General features: G+C 37.1%; 1 protein-coding gene across 4 annotated transcripts in view; it reads left to right on the plus strand.

Moving 5' to 3' along the window:
• TENT5D (terminal nucleotidyltransferase 5D) overlaps nt 1-14,072 on the plus strand; it is a 92,770-nt gene that overhangs the window by 63,292 nt on the left and 15,406 nt on the right. The gene's annotated exons all lie outside the window — the stretch shown is intronic.

The raw sequence follows: 14,072 nt of genomic DNA on the forward strand, positions 1-14,072 counted from the left end.
TGTTTCATATAGTTAGGTTCTTTCAAGTTGGGGCCATAAATATTTACAATTGGTAGATCTTATTATAGAGACTCTTTTAAGAAAAGTGCCCTTCTTCAGCTCTTGGTACAGTCCTTGGTTTAAAGTCTAGTTTGTCTGATAGAAGTATTGCTACTTTGGCTTTCTTTTGAAGTCCATTTGCATCATAAATATTTCCCCATCCCATGACTTTCAATCTGCAGGTGTCTTTAGGTCTAAAATGAGTCTTTTGTAGGCAGCATATAGATGGGTCTTGTTTTTTTATCCATTCTGGCACCCTGTGACTTTTGAATGGGCATTTAGTCCACTTACATTCAAAGTAATTGTTGATAAATATGAATTTAGTGCCATCTTATTGCTTGTTTTGTCATTTCTACAGATTTTCTCTGTTCCTTTCAGTCTTTTTCACAGAGTCCCCCTTAATATTTCTTGCAGGGCTAGTTTAACGGACCCAAACACCTTTAGTTTTTGTTTTTCTGGGAAATTCTTTATCTCTCCTTCTCTTCTGAATGATAGCCTTGTTGGATAGAGTATTCTTGGCTGTAGATTTTTCCCATTCATCACGTTGAATATATCATGTCACTCCTTCCCTTCTGGCCTGCCATGATTTGTGGAGAGATCTGCTGCTAAACTTCTTTGTTTTCCCTTGTAAGTTAGGGACTTCTTTGGTCTTGGTGCTTTTTAGGATTTTTCTGTATCTCTGTATTTTGCTAATTTAACTACAGTACATCTTGGTGCTGGCCTGAATTTGTTGATTTTGATGGGAGTTCTGTGTGCTTCCTGGAATTTGAAGTCTGTTTCCTTCCCCAGATTAGGGAAGTTTTCAGCTATAATTTCCTCAATTAAACCTTCTGCCCTCTATTCTCTCTCCTTCTTCTCTGGGACTCCTATGCTATGAATGTTATTACATCATGGAATCATTCAGTTCTCTAAGTCTACTTTTGTGATCCAAATTTTTCTTTCCTGCTTTGATTACCTTCATTCTGTCTTCTGTTATTCATTCTACCTTCTATTATTGTATCGCCCATATAACTTATTCATTCCTCTGCCTCTTCCATCCTTGTTGTCATTGCATCCAGTCAGTTTCAAATCTCATTTTTCATTGCGGTCTGATTGATTTTAAGCTCTTATCTCTGTAGTAAAGGACACCCTGGTGTCTTCTGTGCCTTCTTAAATCCAGCTAGTATCCTTATGATTGTTGCTTTAAATTCTGGATCAGGCATATTATTTATTAGTTAGTTATAGTTATTTATAGTTAGTTATAGTTATTTAGTTAGTTATAGTTATTTAGTTAGTTAGTTAGTTAGATCCCTGACCATGACCTTTCCTTGTTCTTTCTTTTGGGATGAATTCTTCCATCTTGGCATTTTGTCTTGGTCTCTGTCTTCTTCTCTGTATTAGGAAAGCCTCTCCTGTTTCCTACTCCTGAGAGTAATGCCTTTATGAATATGAGGTCATGTATTTTCCAGGGCCTGGTGATTCAGGAAGTGTCTCTGGTTTATGCTGCATACACTCTGTGTCTCTGTTATGGCTGCTCTGTCCCTCAGGTCAGTCTTCCACAAGGTTCTGCTTGCCTGAAGTGGGGAATGTTTGGACCTTGGTGAGAGTGTGGTGACTTTTAATGAGGTATGCTCTTATCTCCTTGTTAAAAAGAGACCTGAAACTATTTCCACTAGAGCTGAAGTTTTTCAGAACTCTACTGTCAGTAGACATGATGTGTGTGGGGGGTTTTGCTATTCTTCAGGTAGTGGGCCTACTGCACTGGTTCTCAGGCAAGTACCAACAGTGTACACGGTGGTGGCACTTGGTTAAGCAGTTTAAGCTGCCAGTGTTATCAATGTATTATTTACTGAAGTTAGTTTATGCCTGAGGGGTGGGAGAGGGAAATGGTACCAGCCAGCTCCTTTGTCCCCAGAGAGGGCAGTTTGTGCTCGCTGCTATCAGGGAAGCCCTCCCAGAAGAGCAAATAATTTCCCCTCATTCATCATAGGTGTTTCTCAGATTGCTTTTTTCACACTGTCTGTGTCTGCATTGCTTGCCTGCCTGGACCAGTGCAGTACACTTTGGGGTCTATCCCAGCCAGGCCCACTGAGTTTTAAATCTCCAAACTTTAGGGACCTGGTGTGGCAGGAACTGCACTAGTCTTCTGGGGGAGGGTCTCACTGCACTGGTATTGATACAGGTTTAACTCACAAGAGCAGTTGCACCAGACTTCAGGAGTGTGAGGTTTGGAGCAAAGTGTGCTAAAGAGCCATTCTCCAGGTTAGCCACCTTCAGCAGGTGTCTTTAGGCCTATGCTGAGGAGAAAAGGAGGAAAATGACACCTCCTGGCACCTCTGTCCCTTGAGATACAATGCCACCTCTATCAGATGTATTCCAAGAAGAAGGAACTGTCATCTTTCCTAACATGTCTCAGGTGATCCACAGATCTCACCCTCTGCTCCCAGGTTACCTGCTTGTCTTCTGTACAGAAGCACTGCAGCACCCCCAGGGCTTTATACCAGCCATTCCACAAACCTCTAAAACTCCAGTTTTTGAGCCCTAATGGTTGCAAATACTCACAAAAATTATCCCCTGGGGAAAAGTTTTCCCAGTCGGTGGCTTTGGGGAAGTGTTTTCCTTGTGTGATTTCCTGTGTGTTCTTCTCTCTCTCTCTCTCTCTCCCTCTCTCTCTCTGCAACCAGGGCTCTCTCCCCTCTGCAGTACCAGCCATCCGTTTCTTACCCAAACCATATCTGCGCACCTCCTACCTTCCATGATGTGGCCTTCTCTCTCCTTCTAGTTGTGTAGTTTGTTCTGCCAGTCCTAAGATTTATTTTTTAGGTATTCAGAATGGTTTGATACTTACCTAGCTGTATTTGAGGGGTGAGGCAAGAAGCCTGGGGTCCTCCTACCCCTCCTACTACTCTGTCATTTTAGCTCCCCTGCAGCTTTTTTTTATCTCATAAAAACAAAACTTATTTAAAATTATTCTTTATGAGTATTATAGAGTTTTCTTTCTAATTGTTTCATTTAAATTACCACCATACACCATGAACTATTATTTTATATTTACTAAATATTTTCCATTCATATTTGCTCTCTCTTGTAATGTGAGTTTGCTGTAGCCAGGTGTCAGTAGAGAGTTATATGGTCCTCAATTATAGATGAATTTGGGAATAGAAAATATCCACTAGATTGTAGTTCCCCTTTTCCCATAGGAACAAAAGAAAAAAAACTTTTCATTCAATAAAAGTATTTACAATTTCATTAAGAAAACATACAGTAAGGGGCGCCTGGGTGGCTCAGTCGGGTACAGCATTTGACTTCAGCTCATGTCATGATCTTCTGGTTCATGAGTTCAAGCCCTGTGTTGGGCTCTGTGCTGACAGCTCACAGACCATAACCTGCTTCAGATTCTGTGTTTCCCTCCCTCTCTTCCCCTCTCCCACTCATTTCTCTCTCTTTCTTTCAAACATAAACATTAAAAAATTAAGACAATATACAGTAACCTAAAATAAGCTTTGGCTTCAAATAAAAATGAATGAGAAATTCAATGCTCTTAGGTATAGTCCTTTGTAGCAGTTCTCAAAGTATATTCCAAGGATCCTAGGAGTCCCTGAGACACTTCTGTGGGTCCATGAGGTCAAAACTATTTTCATAATACTAAGACATTATTTTCATTATACACTGTGTTGACATTTGCACAATGGTGTAAAAGCAATGATAAGTGAAAGTACTAACACTTTAGCATGAATCAAAGAACTGGTACTAAGCTCTAGTAGCCATCATTTGTATTCTTTACCAGAGTACACTCATAGGGGCAGAAAAGCCGATTTCATTTAATGTCTGATGAATCACTAAAAATTATTAACTTTATTAGATCTAGATGCTTGAGTATATATGTCTTTAATAATCTATAAAATTGAGTATAAAGTGGACCAAAAGTACTTCCTTCCTCATACCAAGAATGATGGTTGTCTCCAGAAAAAGCACGTATAAGATCAAGTGAATTATGAGACTTTCCTAGCCACTTTTTTTTTCATGGACCACCATTTTTACTTGAGCTACTGAAAAACTGGTTATTCTGTCTTGCATATTTGGCAGACAGTTTTTCCAAAGTGGATAAAGTGAATCTCTCACTTCAAGCAAGGTAAATGGCAGTATTCATTGCCAAGGAACAAATGTAAACTTGCAAGTGAAAACTGTAATTTGTTTTTCTTTTCATTTATCAGTGTTCATTTCTGATGGGTAAATCTGGATGAATATAATCCACATAAACAAAATATCTTGGGTTCCTCAACTCCTAAGCATATAATGATATCCTGAGGCCGACATGTTTGAGTATTGGTGGTCTACTATACTACCTACCTTATAGGACACCTTGTTAAGAAGAGGTCAATTAATTTTATTTCATAATATTTGTCACTTATGTTCCACCTCCCTTCTTTTTTTGATATTAATCCTAAACTGGATATAAGGACAACTCAGCCAACTTAGCTATATTTGTATATTTACAGGTCCCAGTTTATTTTCTGTGTTTTTTTCTCTCTTAAAATACACCTCTGATGTCAGTGACAGCTTGATTTTCCTTTCCCCCCTCTTTACAACATAAACACCTAAATTTTTTCCACACATCTGCTCACTAAGCCATTTATGCTGCTTATCTAGTAAAGATAAAGATTGATAATATCTTTATCAATATGTCACATTGTCTAGAAACCTCACAAACTGTTATATTGTTGAACTTTTTGGCAATTAGGAGTTTTAAGTTATAAAATTGGATTAAGGCATAATATCCAAGGAGGCAACTTGTTTTACCTTACAAATTACCACCTAAAACATGTTACTTTGTTTAAATTTTCTACCAGCAGCTTTTTCTTAAATACTTTTCTACCAGGTGAGCACTTCCTCTCTTAAAAATAGAAGACAGTGGTTACCAATAAGGAAACAATGTATACTAAAATACATAATTTAAAACAGGAATGTTTGTAATGTATGCTGTACTTTTAAAGGGGTCCCTAGACCAGTTCCCATCACCGAACGTGCTTGCACCATGCAAATGCCCAATGCTGTGCTTCTGTGGATCCATCCCTCCGAGAGTCCTGCCTCCCTCCCAGTGCTGCAGGACCCCTCCCGCAGGAGACCACCAAGGTCAAAGTGAGCTAAGCTTGACCCTCCCACCCCTGTGCACCTTGCTAATATGCCCTTGGCCAGGTCCCATCAAAGCAGCACCACAAGCCTGGCAGTGTGCAAGTAGCCCAGACAGGGACCACACCACTCCACAGTGAGTCCTGCCACTGGGAGAGGGGAAGATAAGGTACACACCAGTCTGACTGTGGCCCCAGTGGTGGGCTGGGGGCAGACATCAGGTCTGACTATGGCCCTGCCCACCAACACAAGTTACTCTGGACAGCACAGAGGAAGTGCCCCAGTTTGGAGCTACTGCAGGGACTACCCAAAATGACAAAACGGAAGAATTCTCCTCAAAAGAAACTCCAGGAAGTAGCAAGAGCTAACTAATTGATCAAAAACGATTTAAGCAATATAACAGAACAAGAATTTAGAATAATCATAAAATTATGTGCTGGGATTGGAAACAGCATAGAGGACAGCAGAGAATCAGTTGCTACAGATATCAAGGGGCTAAGAAATAGTCATGAGGAGCTAAAAAAATACTATAAATAAATGAGGTGCAAAATAAAATGGAGGTAGCCATAGCACGGATTGAAAAGGCAGAGGAGAGAATAGGTGAATTAGAAGATAAAATTATGGAAAAAGAGGAAGCTGAGAAAAAGAGAAAAATTCCAGGAGAATGAGGGGAGAATTAGAGAACTAAGTGATGCAATCAAATGAAACAATATCATAGAAATTCCAGAAGAGGAGGAGAGAGAGAAAGGGCTGAAGCAGTACTTGAAACAATCATAGCTGAGAACTTCCCTGATCTGGGGAAGGAAAAAGGCATTGAAATCCAAGAGGCACAGAGAACTCCCTTCAGACGTAACTTGAGTCAATCTTCTACCTGATATGTCATAGTGAAACTGGCAAAATACAAGGATAAAGAGAAAATTCTGAAAGCAGCTAGGGATAAACTGGCCCTAACTTACAAAGGTAGACACATAAGAATAGTAACATACCTATCTACTGAAACTTGGCAGGCCAGAAAGGAATGGCAGGAAATCTTCAATGTGATGAACATAAAAAATATGCAGCTGAGAATCCTTTATCCAGCAAGTCTGTCATTCAGAATAGAAGGAGATATAAGGGTTTTCCCAAACAAACAAAAACTGAAGGAATTTATCACCACTAAACCAGCCCTACAAGAGATCCTAAGGGGGACTCTGTGAGTGAATTGTTGCAGGGACCACAAAGTACCAGAGACATCCTACAAGCATGAAACCTACAGACATCACAATGACTCTAAACCAATCTTTCACTAATAACACTGAATGTAAGTGGACTAAATGCTCCAACCAAAAGACAAAGGGTATCAAATGGATAAAAAAAAAAGACCCATCTATTTGCTGTCTACAAGAGACTCATTTTAGACCTGAGGACACCTTCAGATTGAAAGTGAGGGGATGGAGAACTATTTATCATGCTACTGGAAGTCAAAAGAAAGCTGGAGTACCCTTACTTATATCAAACAAACCAGGCTTTAAATTAAAGGCTGTAACAAGAGATGAAGAAGGGCATTATATAATAATTACAGGGTCTATCCATCAGGAAGAGCTAACAATTATAAATGTCTATGTGCCAAATACGGGAGCCCCCAAATATATCAAACAATTAACCACAAACATAAGCAACCTTATTGATACGAATGTGGTAGTTGCAAGGGACTTTAATACCCCACTTACAGCAAGGGATAGATCATCTAGACACAGGATCAATAAAGAAACAAGAGCCCTGAATGATACATTGGATCAGATGGACTTGACAGCTATATTTAGAACTCTGCATCCCAAAGCAACAAAATATACTTGCTTCTTGAGTGCACATGGAACCTTCTCTAAGATAGATCACATACTGGGTCACAAAACATCTCTTCATAAGTATAAAAGAATCGAGATCATACCATGCATACTTTCAGACCACAATGGTAGGAATCTTGAAATCAACCACAGGAAAAAGTCTAGAAAATCTCCAAAAGCATGGAGGTTAAAGAACACCCTACTAAAGAATGAATGGGTCAACCAGGCAATTAGAGAAGAAATTTAAAAAATATATGGAAACAAATGAAAGTTAAAACACCACAATCCAAACTCTTTGGGATGCAGTGACCGTAGTCCTGAGAGGAAAATGCATTGCAATCCAGGCCTATCTCAAGAAACAAGAAAAATCCCAAATACAAAATCTAACAGCACACCTAAGAGAAATAGAAGCAGAACAGCAAAGATACCCCAAACCCAGCAGAAGAAGAGAAATAATAAAGATCAGAGCAGAAATAAACAGTATAGAATCTAAAAAATTGTAGAGGAGATCAATGAAACCAAGAGTTGGTTCTTGGAAAAAATAAACAAACTTGATAAACCTGTAGTCAGGCTTCTCAAAAAGAAAAGGGAAATGACCCAGATAGATAAACTCATGATTGAAAATAGAATTATTACAACCAATCCCTCAGAAATACAAGCAATTATCAGGGGATACTAGGCAAAATTATATGCCAACAAACTGGATAACCTGGAAGAAATGGACAAATCCTAAGCACCCACACATCTCCAAAACTCAAACAGGAAGAAATAGAAAACTTGAACAGACCCATAACCAGTGAAAACATTGAATCAGTTCTTAGAAATCTCCTAACAAATAAGAGTCCAGGACCAGATGGCTTCCCTGGAGAATTCTACCAGCCATGTAAAGCAGAGATAATACCTATCCTTCTCAAGCTGTTCCAAAAAAGGGAAGGAAAATTTCCAGACTCATTCTAGGAAGCCAGCATTACTTGGATTCCCAAACCAGACAGAGACCCAGCAAAAAAAGAGAACTACAGGCCAATATCTCTGACGAATATGGATGCAAAAATTCTCAACAAGATACTAGCAAATCGATCAAGTAGAATTCATTCCTGGACTGCAGGTCTGATTCAATATTTGCAAATCAATCAATGTGATACATCACATGAATAAAAGAAAAGAAAAGGACCATATGATCCTGTCAATCGATGCAGAAAAAGCATTTGACAAAATTCAGCATCTTTCTTAACAAAAACCCTCGAGGAAATCAGGATGGAAGGAACATACTGAAACCTCATAGAAGCCATTTGTGAAAAGCCCACAGCTAATATCATCCTCAATGGGGAAAAACTGAGAGCTTTCCCCCTGAGATCAGGAACACGACAGGGATGTCCACTCTCACCGCTGTTATTTAACATAGTGTTGGCAGTGCTAGCATCAGCAATAAGACAACAAAAGGAAATCAAAGGCATCAAAATTTTCAGTGATGATGTCAAGCTTTCACTTTTTGCAGATGACATGATATTATACATGGAAAACCCAACAGACTCCACCAAAAGTCTGCTAGAACTGATACATAAATTCAGCAAAGTTGCAGGATACAAAGTGAATGTACAGAAATCAGTTGCATTCTTATACACTAATAATGAAGCAACAGAAAGACAAATAAAGAAACTGATCCCATTCACAATTGCACCAAGAAGCCTAAAATACCTAGGAATAAACCTAACCAAAGGTGTAAAAGATCTGTATGCTGAAAACTATAGAAAGCTTTTGAAGGAAAGTGAAGAAGGTATAAAGAAATGGAAAAACATTCTGTGCTCATGGATTGGAAGAATAAATATTGTCAAAATGTCAATACTACCCAATGCTATCTATACATTCAATGCAATCCCAACCAAAATTGCACCAGCATTCTTCTCGAAGCTAGAACAAGCAATCCTAAAATTTGTATTGAACCACAAAAGGCCCTGAATAGCCAAAGTAATATCGAAGAAAAAGACCAAAGCAGGAGGCATCACATTCCCAGACTTTAGCCTCTACTACAAAGCTGTAATCATCAAGGCAGCACGGTATTGGCACAAAAACAGACACATAGGCCAATGGAATAGAATAGAGACTCCAGAATTGGACCCACAAAATTATGGCCAACTAATCTTTGACAAAGCAGGAAAGAATATCCAATGGAAAAAAAACAGTCTCTTTAACAAATGGTGCTGGGAGAACTGGACAGCAACATGCAGAAGAATGAAACTAGACCACTTTCTTACACCATTCACAAAAATAAACTCAAAATGGGTAAAGGACCTGAATGTGAGACAGGAAACCATCAAAACTCTAGAGCAGAAAGCAGGAAAAACCTTTCTGACCTCAGCCACAGCAATTCCTTACTTGACACGTCCCCAAAGGCAAAGGAATTAAAAGCAAAATTGAAGTGTTGGGACCTCATGAAGATAAAAAGCTTCTGCACTGCAAAGGAAACAATCAACAAAACTAAAAGGCAACCAACGGAATGGGAAAAATTATTTGCAAATGACATATCGGACAAAGGGCTAGTATCCAAAATCTATAAAGAACTCACCAAACTCCACATCCGAAAAACAAATAATCCAGTGAAGAAATGGGCAGAAGACATGAATAGACACTTCTCTAACGAAGACACCCAGATGGCCAACAGGCACATGAAAAGATGCTCAACGTCGCTCCTCATCAGGGAAATACAAATCAAAACCACACTCAGATATCACCTCACGCCAGTCAGAGTGGCCAAAATGAACAAATCAGGAGACTATAGATGCTTGAGAGGATGTGGAGAAACGGGAACCCTCTTGCACTGTTGGTGGGAATGCAAATTGGTGCAGCCACTTTGGAAAACAGTGTGGAGGTTCCTCAAAAAATTAAAAATAGACCTACCCTATGACCCAGCAATAGCACTGCTAGGAATTTACCCAAGGGATACAGGAGTACTGATGAATAGGGGCACTTGTACCCCAATGTTTATAGCAGCACTTTCAACAATAGCCAAATCATGGAAAGAGCCTAAATGTCCATCAACTGATGAATGGATAAAGAAGTTGTGGTTAATATATACAATGGAATACTAGTTGGCAATGAGAAAGAATGAAATATGGCCTTTTGTAGCAACATTGATGGAAGTGGAGAATGTTATGCTAAGTGAAATAAGTCATACAGAGAAAGACAGATACCATATGTTTTCACTCTTATGTGGATCCTGAGAAACTTAACAGAAGACCATGGGGGAGGGTAATGAAATAAAAAGTTAGGGAGGGAGGAAAACCATAAGAGACTCTTAAAAACTGAGAATAAAGTGAGGGTTGATGGGGCATGGGAGGGAGGGGAAAGTGGGTGTTGGGCATTGAGGAGGGCACCTGTTGAGATGAGCACTGGGTGTTGTGTGGAAACCAATTTGACAAAAATTTTCATATTAAAAAATAAAAATAAAAAATAAAAAAGTGGTCTCTAGACATGAGAGTTACCTTAGTAAAATCTGTTGAATACATAAACAGAAAAACAGGAGAACTAGAGCATGTTCAGGATATTATGATCAGTATGTTAAAGAGATTCAAAATCATAGAATATAAAGCATTGTTGGAGGAATTAGGTTATTTATTTGCCTAGTGTAAAGATACCCCATGGGAGACCTGAACACAGTCTTCATATAGTTGAATAATTTTCATGGTAATGAAGGATAACTTCTTGTCTACCCTTGTAAGCAGTAGAACTAGAACTAGTAGGTAAAAGCAATATAAAGACAGATTTCAGTTCAGTATAAGTTTCTGGCAGAACTGTCCAAAGCTGAAATGGGTTGCTTTAGAGTTTTTTACTTGTCAATGGACAATGTTTAGGGTTGGATTAGTATGCGTGTTAGGCAGGCCTGTATTGCGTGGAGAATTCAAGAGTTTGTTGGATGATTGGACTTCATGACCTTTTAGGTCTTTTATAACTCTTAGATCTTGTGCTTAATAACTTTTAATTTTTATTTCTGAGTGTAATTTTTTATGAGATGAAATTCAGCTGCAAGACATGACTTGTGGCAAAAGTAAAGCATAATGAAGAACATTGTGTTCTTTACTAAGGAAAAGTATGTGTACCAAATGGTACCTACTGCTTACATATGTCTCTACTGGAAATACTGATTAACAAATTGATGAATCACGGTTCTGGTTACATTTTTTTTTTCTGTGAGTATAATGAAGTATGTCTCAAAAGTCCAGTATAAAGCTGTATCTTTAAGTAGAGGAAGGCATCTCTGAGAGGCCTTGCATTTGGCCTTAAGGCACTAAGCATGCAGGTGAGCATTCCTTAGCCATTCCGTCATAGCTTTCTACTTGTTGACCTACCTACAATGTTTTGTTTTTTTTCTATACACGTATTCAGCAATGATCATTTATATTGGTCACACCTACAAAAAGACCCTGATAAAACAACATTGGACAGTTGATAAATAGCAACCATTTATCCTTAGGAATGTATTTTCTCATCCATGAAATGACATTGTAACAGCTACCCTACCTACCTTTCAGACTTAGGAGATAATGTATATAAACATAATTTGTAAACATTAGAGAGTTGTTGAAATACAATGAATTATAATTATAAGTTTGAGTGATTGTAGTCTCAGATAAAATTTCAATATAAAAGTGTTGACTGTGTGCATGGGTTCCATCAATGAAATTCAAATGCAATTATAAAATTCAAACAAGTATTTATCACAGAGATTGTAAACAAAACTCTGGCTTTGAATAATGGATGTATAAATAGAAATTGGTATTATTGACTTTCTTGTTTTTCTTGGCTAGAGATATTCCCAATGAAAAACCAGACTTTATATACAGATCCACATTTCCTTATCCACAATTGAGAAATTTGTTTTAAATTTTGAAAATCTAAAATGTTTTCATAATTAATCTTGGTTGCAAACCCTGACCTAACATGAACTTGTTTGGTAGCAAACCCTAGAAATGTGAGGTGTTAATTAGTATATTTATTTATTCCATTTGGTGTGAATAATCAAGTTTCATTGAAAAAATATTAATGTATTGGATTAGAGGATGCTACTCCAAATCCCAATGGAGGTATTATATTATATTTGCTATATACTCCAATATTGCATTTCTAATATCTGAAAAAAATTCTGACATTGAAAAGATGCCCTGTTACCACCCAAGCATTTCAGATAAAGTACTGTGGTAATGTTTACATAGTCCCAACTTTAGCTGCACTCCCAGTGCACATCTAGCTGTTTTAAAAAATCAGTAGAGACTACTTGATATACAAAGAAATATTAGAAGAGAAGAGCTTTGTATTGTGTCACAATAACTTTACATTGTTTAAATTACTCTAATTTCTTCCTGAAGATCTTTTGATACCTTCAGTTTGTTCTTATTCATTTCCTTTCCCAAAGTGATATTAAATGGATATTGGGATCTGGATTTTTGATATTAAAATTGTTCACCAAATATAATCTTTGAGTTTACTCCAGTGAGTATTTGTTTTTAAGCACCAATCTGAATCAGTGAAATAAAAAAACAAAAATACATATTAAAATCAGGCTGAACCTGCCACTCTAAAATATAGTGTAGCTTTTAAAATATAGCAACATTTTACTGGTAAAAGAAGGTGAAGTGAAAAATCCTAGGGAAACTGTTCTTCATCCTGATAAGCCTACCATGAAGGAGATGTTCGTGCTTTTTATCTGAGTAGCTCAAGCTAACGACAGATAGTTTCCATTCAGGATAGAGGTCAATGGTCAAGGATGTATCCACCTATGTACTTCAGATATTGAGTGTTTTTGGTTACTCTACTAGGTTTATTTTCAGAAAACCATTTAAGAATGATTTTTCACTGTCTATACCATATTCAGTGTTCATTATCCCAATTTCTAACCTTCTGGCTCTTCACAGCATGATTCCTCTACAACTTTTCTTTGGAGCTCATGGAAGAAATTCAGTGTTTTGTCCTAAAATGTGACAGTTCCCACTCAGTTATTTCTAAAATCACTCATATTTGAAAAAAAAAAAGTATATTTAATGAATTTTTAAATGTATCAAACTAAGTCAAAAGAGATATGGCACAATTAATCAAGTTGGGAATTGTAACCTTTGGAGTGAATGGGACTTAAATAAGACATTTGGATCACTAAACAGCTACTTAATGATAGTTGTCTTTTGACTTTTGTTTTGTCTTTTTATTTTCCCAAGACTCCTTCCATCATCTTCTTCACTGTTAAATGTGCTGTCTTGTTTTATTACTACATTGTTTTATTTTTTTAAATTCTACTTAAAACCCCGTCCCCCGACTTGTACCTATTGATCTCTTCGTTAATCCTGGGCTATTATATCTATTACTCTACTCACTAATTTATTTGTATAATTTGTTCTTTGTTTTTGTCATCTGAATCTTGGGCCTTTTGATTTTCTTTACATTTTTTTGAGTGAGAATTACATGACTTAATTAAAGCACTTAGTACCTGACACATTATGAGCATTATATAATTTTAGTTATTATTACCACTTAATTACATGTTTAAATGTTCTACACTCAAAAAGTTAAAATTTTAAAATCTATATTCAGTATTACATATGAAATGTCATGTAACTTATGTATTTTTCCTTTAGAAAATGAACAGATATATTTTCCTATTCAAATTAAGCTCTGATTTAACATGATCTCCTTCATGTACATAATGTGTATTGTTAGATGTTATTCAAAAATTGTTTCTTCTTCCTCTGACATATACTTTAGTGCCAGGAAAAAATTGAGCAAGTGTCTTGTTTGATCTTTGGCCCTTCCAAAGTGTACTTATTCCCTTCTACATTTCACTGCAAAATGACTACATGGACTATCCAAAACATCTCCTTTGGATCACTGGCTTTCACAGATATTTCCTATCTATAATCTATTTGCTTGCCTATTTTCTCAATTTTGATAATTTCATTAAAAAATTTATAAAAATTTGTCTTTACTATTTTTATTAAAGTCAAAGTAACTTAAGAATGCATTTTTAATGTTTAAAATGTCTCATGTAGCTTTGGATTCTTTTGAGATTTCAGACTTAGAATTTCCTTATATAAATTTCTCATTTTAAAATATTTTTAT

This window comes from Panthera uncia, chromosome X (assembly GCF_023721935.1).
Source record: "Panthera uncia isolate 11264 chromosome X, Puncia_PCG_1.0, whole genome shotgun sequence".
NCBI classification, from domain to species: Eukaryota; Metazoa; Chordata; class Mammalia; order Carnivora; family Felidae; genus Panthera; species Panthera uncia.